General features: G+C 50.2%; 1 protein-coding gene across 1 annotated transcript in view; it reads right to left on the bottom strand.

The window, feature by feature from the left end:
- LITAF (lipopolysaccharide induced TNF factor) overlaps positions 1 to 18,459 on the bottom strand; it is an 80,575-nt gene extending 62,116 nt beyond the window's left edge. The window contains exons 1-2 of the mRNA XM_024744161.1: positions 18,031 to 18,459; positions 4,575 to 4,679 (exon numbers count right to left, since the gene is read on the bottom strand). The gene's annotated coding sequence lies outside the window, so the exon portion shown is untranslated. The remainder of the gene's footprint in view (positions 1 to 4,574; positions 4,680 to 18,030) is intronic.
- Between the last annotated feature and the right edge of the window lie 826 nt (positions 18,460 to 19,285).

Below are 19,285 nucleotides of genomic sequence, written 5' to 3'. Positions count from 1 at the left end.
TGTGGCCTTCACTCCCAGCATTTTATCCAGCACCCAACTCAGCCCTGTCACAAAGTGCATGCTCAGTAAACATACATGCTGGGAGAAGTAAGGAACGAACAGGGACCCCAGAAAGAGAAGGAACTCTGGGAGCCCCATTCTGCCCTGGGGTCTGAATGGCCTGGGCAGCAACTCAGTGGAAATGGAGAGATGTGCGTGTGTGCCTGTGTGTGTATGTGTGTGGGTGTGTATGATATAATTTTTAAAATATATATATATTTGGTCTTTGCCCCATTCCTGGCAGAAAGCCCCTAAAATCCTTGGAATTTCCTCAGTGATAAGAATGTCTTTTGTATGCTAATGAGAACTCCAGGGGTCGAGGCTACAAAGCTTCAGGAGGGGAGCTGGTAGTCAGAAAAACCAGCCAAGTAATTACAGGGCGGGGACTTTCAGCCCCATCTCCCGAGAAAAGAGGCTGGAGATTGAGATCAATCACCAATGGCCAATGAGTTAATCACTTGTGCCTGTATAATCAAACCTCAATAAAAACCCCTAAATAATGGGGTTCAGGGGGCTTCCGGGTTGGTAAACACATCCATGTGCCGGGAGGGTGGCACACCTCCCAACTCCAAGTGGACAGAGGCCCCTGTGCTTGGGACTCTTCAGACTGTATTTCCCTCTTCATCTGGCCATTCATCTGTCCCCTTATAATGAACTGTAATATGTAATAGTAAGGATAGCTCTTTCCTGAGTTCTGTAAATCCTTCTGGCAAATAATCAAACCTGAATGAGGGATGTTGTGGGAACCCTCAAATCTATAGTCAGCCGGGCAGAAGTGCAGGTAGCCTGGGGATCCCATTTGTGGCTGGCGTCTGAAATGGGGGCCGTCTTGTGGGACTGAGTCCTTAACCTGTGAGGTCTAATTCTAGTTAGTGTCAGAATTGAATTGCTGGACACTCAGTTGGAGTGCGAGAATCAGAAGGTGTGTTTGAGGGATTCCTCTGGGCTTTGTTGCATGGATGGGCTGAGAGCAAAATGACTTTGTTGCTGGTAATGGACACGGGTAATGCCCTTGCTTCCAGATGGATGGAGTATTTCTGGGGGGCTGCCCAGGGCTGAGAGCCGGTCATCACCCTGGGCTCAGAGGAAGAAGCTCCAAGGGAGCTACCCCGGGTGAAAGCCAGCACCCCAAGGGTCCTGCACGTCACGTGAATGACAAGTGCTTTGCTCTGTGGTTGAGAGGCTGCCAACGAAGCCCCCTTCAGGGGCCAGGCCAGCAACAGAAATAGGAGAAGTGAGCAGAGTGTAATTATAAGCACGGGGCATTCTTAGCTATATTTCACTCTCCCACTTTTGAAGGTGATATGGGCAGAGGGACGTTTTTCTTCTGTAAGAAAATCAGCAGCGGAAATATGAAGACATAAGGAACCAATCCTCGGCCTCCTGTCTGGGAGACAGACAACAGGGAGCAGAGGGACTAGGGCGAACTGGAAGACAGGGCCGTCTAAAGGGTGCAGCAGGCACTGTCAACAGCGTGTGTGATGCTTCTCCATCTGTGACTTTCTACCTGAGGTTTTTCTCTTGGGCCAACTGGCAGTGCCAGGGAGCTAATACCCCGGATGCAGGTTTCTACCAAGAACAGACAGGCGCTGGCAGGAGACTCCGCAGTTCCCTGGCCCCTCGGGCAGCAGATGTCCCCCGATGTCCCCAGTGGGATTGCACCCCAGCTGCCCACAGCAGTGACTGCTCGCCCACACCCAGCACCCTGCGCTAGCTCCTTCCTTCCCCACCTCTCTCCCCATCTCCCATCAGTTCTTCCTGGGATCCCCTCCCTAATAAACTACTTGCACTAAGATCCTGGCCTCAGAGCCTGCTTCCGGGGCAACTGAAATTTAGGTAAGGGACTGAGTAAGGGACCAACTGTTCCTTAGCTGCAGCCAGTGTTTGCTGGATGGGAAGGCAGGCCCTGTAGTACAAGACCTTCCAATTTTTTTCAAAGAGAAACCAAAATCCAGACTTTCCTATGAAACCTTCCAAGTTCTCATTGCCAACTCAAATTAAACGGTACAGAACAAAATAAAACAGAACAAAACAAAACATGTCTGTGAGCCAGCCCTGGCCCTTGACCTGCCAGGTCAGGGCTGCTGGTGGCGGGTGGAGGAGACACAGAAAACCGTAAGCAGTGGGGACTTGGTCAGAGGGGCTTTTTGGCAACCCGCTCAGGCAGCCTGGGTGGGGACAGGCGGAGGAGGCCCGCGGTGGGCCGGGCAGTATGGCCTGTTTACGAGACCCCAGCTGGAAGCATCTGGATAGCCCTGCGTGGCCGCCCGTGGGCCGGGAGTAGACCCAGAGTAAACAATCAGTCCGAATGCTTTTCTAAACACGCAGACCCTGAGCTGCCTGCAGCCTCCCCAGGCTCGCCAGGCTGAGGAGAAATCCCAGGACCCCTCCGCCTGCCTGACATCTAAGCTCAGGCCCAGGAAAAACAAACTCAGGGCGGCTGGAGTGCCCCGAGGGGGCAGTCGTGAGAGAGCCACTTCTCGACCCCATGCCTGTGAACTCCTTTTTAATTCTGTGCAGATGGAGGAGGCTGTCTTTACAGATTTCCATCTCCCTACAATGCCCACTTCCTTCCTCTTGCAGAGAAAACAAAATGGGTGTCTCTCGAGATTGCTTTTGCCCCATTTCACATGGTTATTTAAAGCCATCACTTTTCTGCTGCCTTCTCAGGATTTAAATTAAGAATACAGGGTGTCAAGTACAGGCGGGTGATGTAAAATTTGGGTCCTGTGTGTTTATTGTTCTACAACCAGCCAAACCCTTCTGTGCCTCTTCTAAATTGTTTAATACGTTCAGTAGATTTTCAGTTGGAACTATATTCCGTCAGGGGGAGGAGAAGAGAAATTCCTGAAAGTGGACCTTTAATGGGCTCCCTATGAGCCACATATTTTATATATCTTTAACTCATGCAATCCTCATCATGACCCAAATAGCTGTATAGCATTGTATGATTAAGATATCTTTTGGTTGCAAGGGACAGAAACCTACATCAAAGGGAATTTACATGTTTGAAAAGTTCATGGTAAGGACCTCAGACATGGCTGGATCCAGGAGCTCAAATACTGTCATGGGAATCTCTCCATCTCTTCTCTGCTCTCTTCCGTGACTGTTTCATTCTCAGTCAGGCCCTTCTCTTATGGTTGCAAAGATGGTACCCAGCAGTTCCAAGCCTCCAGTCACCAAGCGACACTGGTGGAAAGAGAATACCTCTTTCCCAAGAGCTTTAGCAAAAGTCCCATGACTGAATTTCATTGGTCCAGCTTGGGTCATGTGCCCATCCTCTGACCAATCACTATGGTTAGGCTGATTAAGGAAAGTCCCAGAATTTAGGACTTACTCCTCCAAATGGTGTGAGTCAGTTCCATATTGGGTTGCCCAAAAGATGTTAAGATGTTATGGAAAAACCCGAATGAACTTTTTGACCAACCCAATACTTGTGAGAAAAATCTCATTACTTTCCTAAGTCTGATGAAATTGGGATCTGATCCCCCTTACCAGGGGCGCAGGCTTTGGCCACTGGGAAGCTTGTTTCCCCAGGTAGTTCCCACAAGCTCCTCCCAGATAGCCTGGTTCAATCCCCTTACGGCCCCAGGAGTAGACAGTATCTCTTACCTTTGCTGCCAAATCTTCCCTTCCTAGCCCCACCCCAGGCTCTTGGAGCTGAGTTGTGCACATGACCAAGGCTGGCCATGGTGACTGCTTCAGTAATGAGCATGTGACTTAAGCTGAGCCAGAGACGAAATGTATTGTATGATTTCCTATTCAACAAGAGGAAATCTCCACTAGGCTGGCGAGATGGAAGCCTGGCCTATGATGCACCATCTTTGCCAGCAGATGGTGAGAGCCCACCTAAGAATTAAGCCCCCACAAAGGAAAGCAGAGTCAAGAGACAGAGACAGATCCCCAACAACCTGCCTGAGCCCCTGGATCCAGCTGTGCCTGAAGCTGTTGCACTCCTGACCTTCCAGTGACACAAAACAATACATTTTTCTTCAATGTAAGCTAATTTCAGTGGGATTCTGTTATTTGCAGCTAGATGAATCCTGACTAATGTACTAGACTTCCAAAAAACCAAGGCCCATTGATTCTCCACTGGCCCAAGACAAACACAGCCCTTCAGAATGCAAAGTTGGTCCTTGAGAGGGATGGAGGGAGGGAAAATATCTCTCATTCTTTTGTGATGACTCAGTAGCTAAAAGAAACCCTGGTTCATTTCTCAAGCAGGTTATCCTGGCTGACAAACATTACTCATTCCAGCCCCAACGAACCCTGAGGTTGGTGTGGCCCCAGAGAACTTGCTATACTCTAAGCCTCCACAGATTTTCCACATTCATGTGAAAAGCCTGTCTGTGTCATTGCTCCTTTCTCCTCCAGCTCAGAGTCCTGGGAGCTGGGTTTTCTAGAGCTCCAAGAAAACACCTTACAGAATGTCCAGCCAAATCAACACCCCAAAAATGCTTACAATGCACAAGAGGCCACCAGAGATCTTGCCTCTACAGAGAACGCCCAAAGAAGTTGTTCTTGCCCCTTCTTACCGAGTGATGGGCTAGCACAGGACTTCAGAAGCGAAGAGGCAGGTCAGCAGGGGCGACGAGGAAACTCTGGCTGAGCCAAAGAGGCAAGACTCTTTCTGGAAGAACCTAGGGTGTATGGGAAGATTCTCAGTTGGGGAAATCAGACACGACTTCATCTTACGTTAGGTTCCCAAGAGACGGAGCCCGAGACGGGGATTTTGGTGCATGTGGCTTTTGGAGGGGGAGGTTCTCAGGAGGAGGTGGTGTCATTCCCTCTGGGCTGGAGCGGAGCGTGGGTAAGATGGATGTGAGTCACTGGCCACCAACACTCACGGCAGCTGGCACACAGCAGCCTGGTAAAGAGGATTTGGGCAGCCCCTTCCTTCCTCCTCGGGACCACACACCTGCTTTCAGGGAAGGGTTACACCTGGCGGGGATGGGGATTCACCAGTGATGGCATAGCGCAGCGGTTGAGAGCCCAGAGCCTTAGGGGCAGGCAGAGCTGGGTTCGAATCCGGGCTCTGGGACACCTCAGGCACCCATCGGGACCTGCAGAGGTGCGCAGCTCCCAGGACCAGGGCGGATGAAGCATGAACGTGTGTTAGGTGCCCCTCCATCCAGAGCCCAGCGTGTGGTGGGTGCCCCACAAGTCTCGGCTTTGTACACATCTCTGAGTGTCCCGGGCCTGAGGGCCGTGGTGGAAGTTCTGGGGTGTATGGGGGGCGCGGGGGGTCTTCCTGTGCCTTCCCAACACCTACAGACACTGACCTTCTACGTGTGCCAGGCGTTACCAGATCCCTGGCTTTTGGGGTGTCTAAACCTTCTTTGTTGGGGATTCTTGGCTCCCCACTTTCCTTCCCACTCTTAGTCCCTCTGGGTAGAAAAGTACCCTGATTGGCATGAGAGTCAGGTCTGGAACACAAAACTGGAGGTGGGTGGGGTGATTCTAACAGAGGAGCAACTCAGTAAGAGGTGAAGGAAGTCTGGTCTTAGCCTTAACCAGAATTGCTTCAAATTCTCCAATGACCCCTAAGACCCAGAGGACAAGTCCCAGCCCCTCATAGGCCATGCTCAAGGGGGAGGTCTCTTGGGCCTCGGTGCTCACCATGGCCCCCTCCTGTACCTTGGCTGCTCAAAATACCTCTCCCATTGTTCCATATGCTCCTGTCCCTGGGCCTTTGCATGTGCTGTTCTCGCTGCCTGGAATGTCTTCCCCTCCTTCTCCAGGGCTACTTGTCCTTCTGCTCTGGCCTCAGGACTCCCCTGACTCCAGGAAGCCTTCCCTGACCCCGGCGCCTGTGGGTGGGCCCCTCCTTCCCGTTCCCTTCCCACCTCCCCACCTGTGCCATCTCCCTCCTTGTTCACTTGCCTCCCCAACAAGACAGAGCAGCCCAGAGGGTAGCTGTCAGCCTTGACTGACTTGGTGTTGGCTGTGCCAGATATAGTGTAGGTGCTCAGGAAATAGGTGTGGCATGAATGAATGAAAGCCAGTGAGTGGGGTGGGCAGCCCCCCTTGGCCAGTGACGTCAGGTGCCACCACAAATCATATCCACTTATGTTGCACCAAGCAACACGCTAAGCCAGTGACACTGTCCTCTAAGCTGACTTTGACCATGGTTTGTGACAGCCAAACATTCCCAGATATACTTATGTATAATATACACCCTCCCCACCTAATTAAAATTGGCCATTGCTTTGGATGCATGGATGACAGGTACCATCCCACGAGTAGAAACAGCCATGATAATAACAATCATTGCTGCTCTGGATGTACCCAGCTCGGCTAAGCATCCTCTGAGTTTTTATTATTATTTTCCCTGTTTTACATTTGTGGAAGCTGAGGCCCAACATGGTTAAAGTTACCTGCCCACAGGAGGTGGTGGAATAGGGATTAAACAGAAAACAAATGACCAGGCTACAGTTAACTGTGCACTGCATGGGGCGGTGGTGTATCAGTTTCCCGGGGCTGCTGCAACAAATTACCACCAACCTGGCTTTTAAAACAACAGAAATGTATTCTCTCACAGTTCTGGAAGCCAAAAGTTTGGAATCAAGGTGTTACTGGGGTTATGCTCCATCTGGAGGCTTTAGGGGTGAATTCTTCTTGTCTCTTCCAGCTTCCAGGGCTCCAGGCACTCCTCGGCATTCGGCGTCATCACTCCCATCTCTGCCTCCATCTTCACATGGCCTTCCCCTCTGCGTCTCTGTCCCTCAAATTCCACCACCCACCCCCCCGCCACCATCTTCTTTCTCTTATAAAGACACCAGTCACTGGATTTAGGGCCCATCCTAAATCCAGGATGATCTCATCTCAAGATCCCTAATTTGATGACATTTGCAAAGACCCTATTTCCAAATAAGGTCCTATTTACAGGTACCGGCGTTAGGATGCGGACATATCTTTTAGCGGGTTACTATCACTGCACTACAGGTGAGCAGGAACAAGCCATCGGCTGCCCCGCCTCCATGGGGCTGAGAAAGATGAGGAGGGGGGCTTGCCCAGGGAGAGGAGGAGACGGGCAGGCACAGAGATCAGCAGGGACAGAGAGGCCACCAGGCTTCATTCACCACTGGAAACCCCATTTACAGAGGAGGAAGCGGCCAGGGAGGCTGCGAGGCCACACAGGTCCCACTCAGGACAAATAGCTGTCTCTGACCCTGTGATCCCTGGAGCCTCTCTGGACCCTCTGGGCCAGCATCCTGGCGCATGCGGTCCCTTGGACCGGTCTGGGGGAGGCCTCGCCAAGCCAGACCAGGCTGCTGGCCGGAATCCAGGTCCAAGGCAGACGCCGCCCAGGCCCTGCTTTTGGTTCTGCAAATACCACCGGCCCTGCTCCCTTGAGGAGAGAGAGTCCGGCCCCTGTCCGCATGGCCATGCTGTGCCCTCAGCCCCCACCAGCGGTCGGAGTTTTCCATGCGCCTCCCCGACCCCCAAAAGGCTGAATGCCTAGAATTCTGCAGGAATTCCCACAGTGGCCCCCACCCCCTCTGGGTCCCCAGTGAAGGAAACAAACGCCCTTTGCGGCCTGGGGCCGTGGATGGGGGAGGCCCAGGGCAGTCACTGGGGCTGTCATTCCTGGAGGTTTGCTCTTAGACAGGAAAGGATGGCATCAAAATGGGCCCTATAGATGTTTGCTATGATTAAACACACAGGTATGTATGAGGCTACGTACCTACACGTAGAGACACACATAGAGAGACATATGTAACCCCGAATAAAAACTCACATGCAAATAGATATACAGATACATGGGTACCTACGTGCACACACACACAGAGGCACTCACACACACACAAGTACACAGATACACACAATATAAAAGTGGATGCACGTACGCCACACGCAGGCATGCAAAGTGATGCTCACACACGTACCCACATGCGTGCACACAGACACCAACCCACACAGGGGGACCATCCCAGCCAGCCCTGCATCTGTCCCACTTCCTTTTCAGTACTTCCCCTCCCCCAGCCCCACCACTCCATTGCCCAGCTGTGTATAAGACACATCTGGCCGTGACCATAGGCACCAGAGTCCTTCCTTGACTCTTGAGAGGCACCTGTGTCATCTCTCAGGTTATAACATGCTGTCACACACAGGCTGGCTTCTGTCTGTCTGACCAGACACCCCGCTGTTGGGCCCAGAGTCTGGTTTCAGGACTCTCAGCTGCACAGCCTGGGACCCTTCTCCCCGCCATCTCCCTGCATCCCCCTCTGCTGGGCCCCATTTCCCAAAGTGGGAAACGAAGCCCAGGTCCCAGCAGCCTCTAACCCCACTCCTCTCCCCACTCCTCTCTCTGTCTCTCTCTGTCACACACACACACACACACACACACACACACACGGAAAACAGATCACAAACCCAAACTGCAGTAGCTCCCTCCCACCTCCCTCATCCAGATTAAGGATCAGTGTCACCAGGGTGACACCTTTTGCCATCAGTGCCCAACCCCTGACCCTGTAGATTGAAACCTTTTGTCTGTGGGACCACAAAGGGCATTTCTGACCCAGGACTCCAGGCTTTTTACTCTCCCAAGGCCTGTGCTGTGGGCCAGCCCCCAGCATTGCCACACTGGGAAGAGTGGATTCGGGGCAGCAGCGCAAAGACCCTGGGTGTTTCTGGGAGAGGAAGCAGGAGGGCAGGGAAGAGCTAGACAGTGAGGCCATCCAGGCGGGGTCCCCGTCCTCCCTGAGCCGCGACGTGCTCATCTGTAAAGGGGGTAAGAACAGCACCATCTGCACGGGGCGTTGCTTGGGGCTGCCCAGGCTGCGCCCCTCCCCACGCTTGAAGAAATGTCCACCTTCATGGGTCTCAGTGGGAGAAAGCCCTGCTTCCCACTGGGGACCCTGAGGATGGCAGCCTGGCGTTTTGTCAGCCTCCTGGCAGCTAGGATGCGGACACGTGCCCCTGGCTGGGGCAATCAGTACACAGGTCCCAGAGTGGCACTAGTCCCACTAAGAAATAGGGATGGGAGCTCCACCACAGGGACAGGGTGGCAGGGACACCCACCCCTGGGGCCAGGCCTGCAGCCGTGGGGCAGAACCCCATCTGAAGTTTCCAGGCATGAAAGTTTGCTGCCCACTTTCTAGACCGTAGTCAGCACTGGGGCTGAGTTCTCCAGTTTTCTTCCTTTCCCAAGAGATTCCTTTCAGCTTATATCAGCCGGGTCTGTTTCTGTTGCTGGCTGCCGGGTCCAAGGCTCATCACAGCCCCCTAAGACTGCTGTGGGGAGTGAGTAAAACAATCCACTGGAGGACTCAGCTCCGTCACCTGCTAGCCGGGCACCTCAGCACATCACACTCCCTCTCTGGGCCTCGGTCTCCTCAGCTGTAAGATGGGCTGATAATAGTTCTCCACCCCATGTGACATAATAAGAAATAGATATTTCATTTCTGCCCCCAGCTCCTGACACAGAGCTCCTAAAACCCTTGTAATCTCCTGAGTGACAGGAGAGTGTTTTGTTCTAATGAGGTGGCTCTTGGCGGGCACCCGGGGTGAGGGCTGGTCACCAAAAAGGCCAAACCATGATTAGAAGCTTGGAGCTTTCAGCCTCACCCCCATCCTCAGAGAAGGGAGAAGGGCTGGAGATTGAGTTAATGATCCATCATGCCTACATGATGAAGCCGCGATAAAAATCCCCAAAGTATGGGGCTCGGAGAGCTTCTGGGCTGAACACATCCACGTGCTGGGAGGGTGGTGAACCCCATCTCCATGGGGACAGAAGGTCCTGTGCTCAGGACCCTTCCAGACCTTACCCTGTGTATCTCTTTATCTGGCTGTTCATCTGTATCCTTTATCATATCCTTTCTGATAAGCTGGTAAATGCAAGTGTTCCTGAGTTTTGGGAGCCATTCCACCAAATTATCAAACGTGGGCGGGGGTTGTGAGAACCTCTGACTTTGTGGGCAAGTCAGACAGAAGTAGGGGCGCTCTGGGGAGCTCCTGTGGCTGGCATCTGAAGTGCGGGCAGTCTGCGGGACCGAGCCCTAACCTGTGGTCTGATACCCAACTCCAGGTAGGTAGTGTCAGAATTGAATTGAATTATATGATACCCAGCTGGCGTCTGGAGAATTGGTTGGTGTGGAGGAAAATCCCACATATTTGGTGTCAGAAGTGCTGTGAGTAGACAGCTTTCTTTTATCCTCATGGGGATGGTGTGAGCATTAAATGAGATAATGCAGGAAGAATTTGCCATGGGTAGCATTTGCCTTAACATGGTAACAGCAATGATTTATTTGGTTTTTATGAAATAAGGACCGAGTAGGGGTCCTCAAATTCAGAGAATCTGTAGACCTGGATAGGAAAAAAATTACGTTTTTGTTTTCACTAGCCTGTAACTGAAATTTAGTGTCTAACTTCAATTCCTGAGGTAGCAACATCCATGGACCTGTGACTTTATCACCAACAAGAATCGCAAGTATTTTTATATCCTATGACTGTCATATATATGACATAGCTGGCTTCTTTTGTAACCTGTGGGGTTTTTTTTTGCATTGAAAAAGACTATTCTGAATAGTAAACTTAGTTATTAAAATACATGCCAAAAAATACACGCCAAACTGTTTAAAGGGACGGGTACTGATGTTAGCAACTTATTTTGAAATTTATCAAAAAATAAAATAAAATGGCTAGACAGAGTTATAGATGGACGGAGAGAGAGAGATGGAGGAATGGAGAGATAGAGGGATGGATGCATGGATGGAGAAAGGGATGGAGAGAGGGGTAGAGGGATGGATGGAGAGAGGGATGGAGAGAGGGATGGAGGGATGAAGGGATGGATGGATGAATAGATGAGTAGAGGGATGGATGGATGGATGAATAGATGAGTAGAGGGATGGAGGGATGAGGGATGGATGGATGGATAGATATAACAACATGCTATCTGGGCATTCACTGCTCAAGTCTTTCAACTTTTCTGTATGTTTGAACATTTTCACAATAAAATGTTGGGGGAAGATTTCTAAGAGAAAAGGATGAAACCGAGAAAGAAAAAGACATTCAAAGCCTGAAGAAAGAAAGAAGACTCATCTTAAAGATCGTCTTTATCATTGAGTCCTTATCAAAGTCAGAGTATACAGAGAAGAAAATGAACAAAAGAAGCACCAAAAGCAGACACATAATGCAGGACTTAAGTAACTGTAACATTAAGGGGGGAAAATTAAGTTTTCCCTATAAAGAAAGTTCAATGTCTAGGCTGTATTGTCCATGTGATGCCCACTGGCCACCTGTGGCCACTGAGCAGTTGAAATACAACTGGTCAGATCTGAGATGTGCTGTAAAATATACACCGGATTTTGAAGACTTAGTACCAAAAAAGAGAATGGAAAATAGCTCTGGAATATTTTAACATATTGATTACATGTTGAAATGTTAATATTTTGGATATATCAGATTAAATAAAATATATTGTTAAAATTAATTTCCCCTGCTTCTTTTTTTTTTTAAATGCAGCTATAAGAAAATTAAGATGACATATGTGGCTAAATTAGTTATACTTCTACTGGGTAAGACTGGTTTAAAGGAAGTGTCCACTGTGAAAATTCTGAGTTTACCAAGCTGCATGCATTTCTCTTATGCTGCTAGAATTCTTCTTCTTCTTTCAATGGTTGACCAGACATGGATACGCCAAGGGAGTAATTGTTGCCCTTTGCTTACCTTTGGGGGAGTACCTGCTTTTTCCATTTTTCTTGTGGTCTGTACCTCTGGGAGATACGACGTCAAACTAGTGTTTAAGATATTTGGAAATAAAATAAAATCCTTACAAAATAAAAATATTTTTTAGGACTTCCCTGCTGGCACAGTGGTTAAGAATCTGCCTGCCAACGCAGGGGACACAGGATCGAGCCCTGGTCTGGGAAGATCCCACATGCCATGGAGCAACTAAGCCTGTGTGCCACAACTACTGAGCCTGCACTCTAGAGCCCGCGAGCCACAACTACTGAGCCTGCGTGCCACAACTACTGAAGCCCGTGCGCCTAGAGCCCGTGCTCTGCATCAAGAGAAGCTACTGCAATGAGAAGGCCGTGCACTGCAAAGAAGGGTAGTCCCTGCTCGCCGCAACTAGAGAAAGCCTGCGTGCAGCAACAAAGACCCAATGCAGCCGAAAATAAAAATAAATAAATAAATAGAAAGAAAATTTTTTAAATATATATTTTTTAGAAGAAATATCCAGTCTTAAATCAACAGAAATAAATTCAGGTACATCTTTCAGAACAAAACAAAGCATATTTTTGGAAGGGGTGCCTGGACCCCAGAAGGGTCCTCAGTGAATCAGGATGTCCGAGCTGGGTCCCCTGCCCTCCAGCCCTTTGAGAATCATGTGTTTTCTGACCAGGATCTTCCTGTTTTCAGATGATTCTGCCACAAACTGATGGTCATCACAAAAACATGAGGCACCATGTGACAGTCGCCTGGCCCTTCTTGTGGGCAGTGGCCCCTGCCCTGGCTGGGGCAGGCACAAGGTTTAGTCCCTCTGGGCCCTGCTCCAGAGTAAGGAGACCTCGGGAGGAATCTGGCCAAAGTGACAGTGGCTCCATCCTCTGGCCAGAGAGTGGCATGGAGCTAAGTCAGGGTCTGAGCACCCTGGATATTTACCCCAAAGGCAGCTTGGGAGGGGGGATACCTGGGCTCTGGGAGGCGGGGCCAGGCAGGGCCAGCTGTCACTATCATCAGCAACTTATTGCGAGGCATTTCCTGGACTGGGGCTCCTCTTGTACTGCTCACCTCTCCAGGCCTGAGCCTTTCTCTTCCTTATTAACATATTGTAAGCATGTTCCAGATGCTGTCAGCAGACAAACATCATCTCATTTCATCCCTACTCATCCTTGAAGAAGGAGCTATCATCACATTTCCTAATTCACTGATAAGAAAACTGAAGCACAGAGAGGTTAAGTGACTGGTTGAAAGTCACACAGCTCAGGACCCACAGTCTTGACAACCACTCTGTACTGCCTCTTCGCAGAAGGGTCAGAAACCCAGGTACTCCATTCCAATAAACAAATTCCTACTGCTCACCAGCATCTCTACCCAGGAGAGTTGCTCCTCCCCCAGGTGCCCCACATCCTCAGGGCATCACTACCCACCAGTCACCCAGCCAGACACTCAAGCCTGACAACGCTTCCTCCGCAGTCATAAGTGTCTCTGGCGTCAGGCCCTTTCTCTCCAACCCTTCCCCTCACTATCAACTGTGTGACCTGGGGCAAGTCACTTGACTTCTCTGTGCCTCAGTTTCCCCATCTGTAAAATGGAGATAATGATAGGTCTATTTCATAGAATCATCATGAGGTCAAAGTGATTTTTTTAATTTGTTGTTTGTTTGTTTATTCTGGCTGCATCGCACGGCTTGTGGGATCTCAGTTACCCAACAGGGGACTGAACCCGGGCTACGGGTGAAAGCCCAGAATCCTAATCACTAGGCCGCCAGGGAACTCCCACAGTGATTTTTAAATTAAGAAACACACACACGCACATAACACTGTAAATCAACTGTACCCCAATAAAAGTTAAAAAAAAACCAAACCAAACAAAAACCCCCCACATTGTAAAGCTAACTATACCCCAATAAAAATTAAACACACACACACACACAGACACACACACATATATACATAGGGGCTTATCATGACACCTGGCACACAGTAAGAGCTCAACACTATTTAACTATCATCTGCATCCAGAGCTCGGCACAGTGGATGCGATACCAGAGACCGCACAGCAGATGTCCGGGAGGCCAGAGATGGTTTCCCGGGAAATGCAATCATGTCCCTCCCCAGCCAGGGGTCCTGTGGTGCTGTCCCCATGAGCCCGAGCATGAAGCATGAACTCCTCAGGCTGTCTCATGAGTCCCAGCTGATGTCACCTACCCTCTCCTCCCCACAGAGCTCCCTCCAGTGAGCTGCTGCTCCCCTGCCCTTCTCCCCCCTCCCACCCCCGATGCCCTGCACAGCCGGCTCCTTCTCACGCTTCAGGGCTCAGCCCACATCCGTGTCTCTCTGCCCCAGGTCACAGCACCTGGCTTTTCTCCCTCTGGGCCCCACAATTTGTCAGTTTGGACCTGCTTGTCTGTTGACTGTCCCCCAACTGGAATGTTGTGCTGTAAGGGGCCGGACCTCGTCAGGTGCTCACAGCTGGATCCCTCCAGCAGGCACACCTGGCAGGTGTGTCAACAAGTGTTTGTGGAATGACCAAATGCTGGAATCAGTGAAGGAACAAATGGGGTCTGGTCCCAACGCTCATTTTGCAGCCTGGGAAGCCAAAGCGGAGATGAGGTGACGTCACAGGTCACATACACGGTGGGTGGCAGAACCAGACTGAGGTTATTATTACGAAATATTTCATAAGGACAAGGGGGCACATGCCATGCAGACAGAGCTCTGGATGACTTCCTCTTTGATTTGCCACCAGCCCTGGTGACACAGGCAGCTGAAGGCTCCATGAATCACTGCCCTTCATCCCAATCACAGTCACCCCCGTGCCAGTGGAGGGACTGGCTGCGAGGTCTTTTCATTTGATGCTGGGATGGGGGCTCAGGATGCCCCCTCTGGCAGGTCACAAGAACACCCCATGGGATGGGAAATCACGTCTTAACATCTGAGTCACAGCCAGGGTGTAGAATGGCATCGCCGGTAATCATGACTCCATGACATCCATTCCAAACTCATCCCAGCCTGTTTCTCCCCTCCACACAGCTCGGCTGTATTCAAGTCGGCTCACTGGCAAGATGCTGCCACGGAGGAAGGAAGCAAGCCCAGAGAGGACAGAGCTGGTTTGGGGTGGGCAACCTGGACCCTTGTCCCTTGTGGAGGGAGAGAACCAGGTCATGATACCCAGAAGAGCCAGGCCCACTAGGTGCCTATAGTGCTTGAGTCCTCACCTCCACCCTCATGAAATGGGCAGAACTGTTTTATCTCCACAGATGCAGAAACAGGGCTCAGAGAGGTTGAGGGCTTTGCCCAGGGTCACACAGCTGGCCAGAATTACCTCGGGGCTGGAACTCCAGAGCCTTACACGCAGCGTTCCAGCTGATCGCAATCCACACTCCACCACGTGCCAAGTGTTTAGAACACATCACTGTCTTTAGTTTTTTTTTTTACAACAAACCTATGAGCTACGTGCTATTGTTAGCCCTGTTTTACAGAGGAGGAAACTGAGGCTTGGATAAGGGAGGCCATTTGCCCAGAGTCCACAGTCGGGGGCTGACAGGGGTGGGATTCGAACCCAGTGCATCTCCAGGGCGCATGAGCTTCCCTCTGCACCCGACCTCCTCCTTCATCATAGACTCTTGGCTTCCACACAGTTGGGCAGGAGCAGGACGGCTGACCCACACTGTGACCTCTGGGCCAAGGACACGGGCTCTGCAACCACCTTCCTGCCCCAGGACTGCTTTCCCAGGCCTCCGGCTCTCCTAGCATTTGTGTAACTGCATTTTATTCACTTGTATGGCCTCCTGCCTTGGCCCTGTCTGATCCCCCATCCCCAGGAGCCCCTTTGAAAGAGTAAACGGAGCTGGAATGAGGGACTGACGCTGACAGATGGACAGATAGCCAGACAGCCTGGAGGCAGATGAGGACACAGCCGAGGGACCCAGACAGCTACGGTGAGTGTGAGAAAGCAGGTGATATACACGTGAAATGCTGACGACAGATGTGAGCAAGGCAGATAAAGGAACCTGGGTCACTGCAGAGCAGAACAGAAATAAAAATGCTGATTTATCACCAGCTGGACACGGCCCCCTGGAGGCTAAGTGTGTGACTTTTAAAGAAATACCCTGAAAAATGGGTCTGGCTCAGCCGAGAGCCTTGGAATCCTTTTTTTTCCCCTAATAGCTGAGATATAATTCACATACCATACAGTTCACCCATTGAGTGTACATTTCAATGATTTTTAGTATTTTCAGAGTTGTGCAACCATCACACAGTCCATTTTAGAACATTTTCATCACCTCAGAAAGAAACCCCGTACCTTTTATTATCACCTCCCTGTTCCTTGTGCCCACTCCCCATAGCCTTAAGCACCCGCTAATCTTTTTGTCTCTATAGATTTGCCTATTCTGGACATCTCCTATGAGTGGAATCATGTACTTTGGGGCCTTTTGTGTCTTTAGCGTAATGTCAAGGTTCACCCATGTTGTAGCACGTAGCAGTACTTCATTTCTTGGGGAGGGATGAATTAGGATTAACAGATACACACTACTATATATAAAATGGATAACCAACAAGGACCTACTGTATAGCACAGGGAATTCTATTCAATATTTTGTAATAACCTAAAATGGAAAAGAATCTGAAGAATATAGATATATATAAGTATAACTGGATATATATAGAATATAGAATATATATAGGTCACTTTGCTGTATACCTAAAACTAACACAAAATTGTAAATCAACTATACTTCAATAAAAAAATGAAAATAAAAGACTTCACTTCTTTTTATTGACCAGTAACATTTCGTGGTACAGATACACCACATTTTGTTTATCTACTCATCCGACTGACTGATAGGGTTGTTCCTTTTGGTATTACGAATAATGCCGCTACGAACCTCCCTGTACAAATTTCTGTGTGTTTCTACTTCTCTTGGGTCCACACCTAGGAGTGGAAGTGCTGGTCATATGGAAAAGAACCTTGGAATCTTCTTCCAGATTTAGAGATCCTCCATAAACACATAGGCAAGAAATTCTACAAATAATCCCAGCACATCTTATGCAGGCTTCCTGCATGCCAGGTCCTGTTCTATATTCACCTGTAGAATCTTCACAGCAATATACTGATGAGACACTAGCATTAGCTCAATGGTACAGACAAAGAAACTGAGGCACGACTCTGCCTGGCTCCTGAGAACCTGCTCTTAACACTAGACCAGAACAAGGTTTGTGATGGGTGAGAACAAGACCGAGGGCACCCGTGAGTCACACCCCAAGGACCTGAAGCAGTGGCTTCCCCTCCCTTCCTGGTGTGACCCCAAGGGACAAGCATCTCCCCCAGGGAGGAGCCCACTGAGGGCCCCCAGGCCTAGCCACACCCCTCCATCCTGGCTGAGATTTTTCAAAGGAGGGGAGGGGGTGGGCTGGGGGAGATCTTTCCTCTGCCATCAGCGAATCTGACCACTTCCCTCTCCCCTCTCCCCCACGTCAGGACAATGGTCAAAAACTCGGCCCAAAAGCATTTAGTGAGCACTTACTACATGCCAGGCACTGTGCTGTGCACAGAAGATCCTGCCAGGAGCAAAACAGACACAACCCCTGGAGCTGACACTCTAGGCGGGAGAAAGACAATACACTGCATAATAATAAATATATACGACCCCCATAGCAGCGGGTTCCTCCTGGCAACCGATACATGCACCCCTCCTCTGTCGCAGAACAAAGGACCCCATTCCCTCCCCACAGGGGATGGCTACAGCAGTGGGGTTGGCCAGGTGCCACGTGACGCACGCACACACTTAAGCAGGGCAAAGGGGCACACATTGGGTCTGAAACAGGAAAGACATCCTCACACAAGATGATGAGGCTGAGGGGCCTCTTTAGTTCCTGGTAAGGAAGTGTTCTAGGCCCAAGGCCATTCTATGAGACCAAGTCCAGGTTAAAAGACTGCACACTCAAGACCCCTTCCCAGCACGAGGCAATGCAAATCAAACCCAAACATCTACAGCTGGAGGCAAATGCAGAGGTGAGCTTAGTCCAGGGTTTCTCAATATCAGCCATACTGACATCTGCGGCCGGAGAACCCTCTGCTGTGGAGGGCTGTCCCATGCACTGCAGGGTGTCAGCAGCATCTCTGCATTCTACCCACTAGATAACAGCAGCGCTCCCCACCCTGCAGCTGCAATAGCCATCCAAGTCTTCGGGGTTACAATCACCACCCCCACCAGTTGAGAACCACTGATCTAGATAAACCGTGTCCGATTACAGATGGGGAAACGGAGGCCGAGAGAGGTTAAAGAATCAGAACAGCTACCACAGACTGGGCACCTACCTGGTGTTGACCCGACGCCAAGGGCTCTAGACGTTATCATCTTGAATCTTCGGCACCATCCTAGGAGGGAGGCGTTACCACCTCCCTTTCACACATGCAGAATCTGAAGCTCAGAGAGGCCAAAGGACTTTCCCCGGGCCATACAGCAGGTGAGTGGCCATCAGAACAGGGCATCCCTGACTTGGGGCCCAAGCAGCCGCCTCCAAGAGCTGAAGGTGAGGTTCATCGATGGAGTTTTGGTAAACAGGCAACAGCTGCTGGCAAATTCTTTAATTCCATCTGTTGACATGTCTGTCATCAACTGCAAACATCTGTGGGTTTCCACCAGGGTCCGCTTGACTCCTTCCCGTCCCCGTGGTCTGTCAGGCATGCGCAGAATTACAGGTTTCCGAGCTGATGGGCCACCTTTGGCCTGTATTATCCCGGGTCTCAGTGGGCAGGTGGCCCTGGTGAATATGTAACCATCTGTCATAATAAAATCATAAGCTGTCAGAGCTGGATGCAGCCTCAGAACGTACCTGATTCAGCATCTGTGTTCTCCAGGCAGGAACTGGGGGCCGGGGGGTGAGGGGAATACCATGCTCAAGGTTACATAGGGAGCTGGGGCGGGGCCAGAAAGAGGACCAGCTGAGACAGAATGCACATACCATACAATTCACTCTCTCACAGCGTACAGTTCAATGGCTTTTAGTATATTCCTAGAACTGTGCAACTATTCTCACAATCCATTTGAGAACATTCCCATCACCCTTCCCAAAACCACTGGCAATCACCCCACCCCACCCTCGTTTTCCTCCCCCAACTCTCCAAGCCCCTGACAACCACTAATTTCTGTCTTTATGGATTTGCCTATTCTGAATGTTTTATGTAAATGGAATCATACAGTCTCTGGTCTTTGGTGACTAGCTTCCTTCACTTCGCATACTGTTTTCAAGATTCATCCGTGTCTGTAACAGGGCTGCATTCCTCTTTAAGGCTGAATAATATTCCATTGTATGGATAGACCACATTCTATGTGTCTGTTCATCCATTGATGGACATTTCCATTGTTGCCACTAGACTGTTTTCTTGGTAATAGCTTCCATTGATTGAGAGCTTCCTATGTGCCAGCCTGAGCACCTGACTTGCAGACAGATCAAACAGCCCTGGAGGAGGCAAAATTTTTCCCATTTCACAGTCAGGGAAACCGAGGCTCAGAGGAGCCAAGGGACCAGCTCAAGGCTCCAAATCAGAGGTGTTCTCAGAGGCCCCAAAC

This window comes from Neophocaena asiaeorientalis, unplaced genomic scaffold (genome assembly GCF_003031525.2).
Source record: "Neophocaena asiaeorientalis asiaeorientalis breed wild unplaced genomic scaffold, Neophocaena_asiaeorientalis_V1.1 scaffold91, whole genome shotgun sequence".
Taxonomy (NCBI): Eukaryota; Metazoa; Chordata; class Mammalia; order Artiodactyla; family Phocoenidae; genus Neophocaena; species Neophocaena asiaeorientalis.
The sequence above is the reverse complement of the archived record's forward strand: the minus strand, read 5'-3'. Positions and strand labels throughout refer to the sequence as shown.